Source organism: Phytophthora parasitica (genome assembly GCF_000247585.1).
Source record: "Phytophthora parasitica INRA-310 unplaced genomic scaffold supercont2.41, whole genome shotgun sequence".
Lineage (NCBI taxonomy): Eukaryota > Oomycota > Peronosporomycetes > Peronosporales > Peronosporaceae > Phytophthora > Phytophthora nicotianae.
Window position 1 is genome coordinate 89,058 of NW_008649027.1, and position 1,585 is coordinate 90,642.

The window sequence follows — 1,585 nt, forward strand, 5'->3', positions numbered from 1 at the left end:
GCTGTCGCCGCGTTCGCCGGAACCTCCGTGTTCGCCGGTACCACCGCGTTGACCGGCACCACCACGTCCACCGGCGCCCGTGAAAGAGTGTCGGCCACCACGTTGCTCGATTCTGGCCGATACACCACCTGGAAATTGTACTCCTAGAGCTGCAAAGCCCAGCGGTGCAACCTCCCTGTCAGGTCCTTGCTTGTCATTAGCCAATTTAGGGGTGAATGGTCCGTCACCAACTCAAAACGCCGTCCGTATAGATAGGGACGAAACAGCTTCACGGCCTAGATCACCGCCGCGCACTCCAAGTCGGTAATACTATACTTGGCCACCGTCTCTGAATTCACCTTCGACGCGTACGCAACCGGCTGCTCACCACCGCCCTGGTCCTGTACCAGTACCGCGCCTAACCCCGTCCTCGACGCGTCCGCCACTAACCGGAACGTCTTCGAAAAGTCCAGGTACGCCAGCAGTGGCCTTTCCGTCAGTGCGTTCTTCAAGTTCTCGAACGCTCGCTGCTGGCCATCACCCCAGCGCCACACTGCGCCCTTCCTTAGTAGTTTAGTGAGCGGTGCTACCCGACTCGCGAAGACCGGCACGAACCTTCTGTAATAACCGGTCATGTGCACGAACCGCTTCACCTCGGTCGCGTCGTTTGGGACCGGGAAGTCCTTCACACTGCTTACGAGGCTCTGCATCGGCCTCACTCCATAGGCATCCAACTCGTGGCAGGTACTCTAGTCTCTCCACCGCGAACGTGCATTTTTTCGCCTTCAATGAGAGCCCTGCTCGTGAGAGCCTCTCGAGCACCGTGGCCAGCTCCACCACGTGCCGTGCCACACTGACCTTCGTGAATACAATCACGTCATCTAGATAAACCAAACACGTCTGCCACGTAAGTCCGCGCAGCACCGCGTTCATCATCCCTGGAAGGTCCCTGGCGCATTAGCCAGCCCAAACGGCATGCGCACGAACCGAAAGAGCCCCTTCCTGGACACAAAACCCGTCTTATCTCTGTCTCGTTCCGCCACGGGCACCTGCCAGTACCACGAGCGCAGGTCCAAGCTGGTGAACCGCCTCGCTCCGTGCAAGTTGTCGAGTGTGTTGTCGATCCTCTGGAGAGGGTACACGTCCCTCTCAGCGATCGCATTCAGTAGCCGGTAGTCAATACAAAGTCGTACCGACCCGTCCTTTTTTTCATGAGCACGACGGGGAAGCCCCACGCGCCGTGGCTCTCTTCCACTACGCCGTCCTTCAACATCGAGTCGATGTTGTCGTCGATGATGTGCTGTTCCTCGTGAGCGTGCCGTCGTGGCCGCACCTTGATCGGAGCTTCGTTCCCAGTGTGAATCTCGTGTTCCACTCCCAGCGTCGTCATCGGTGGGCAACCTTCCCTCGGCTCTAGTAGCGCCGGGTAGTATCGTAACAATATCAATAGTAACTCCTTGTCCGCTTCCTCCATGTCACCGATGTCTAACTCGGCTTCGTTACTTAAAGCCCCTTGTTTATTCCGAGGCCCTGGAGCCACGTCTTCACACTATCACGACCCAGCGCTCCTGCAACCTCCAGTACTTCCATGTCGTTCCTGGTCGGA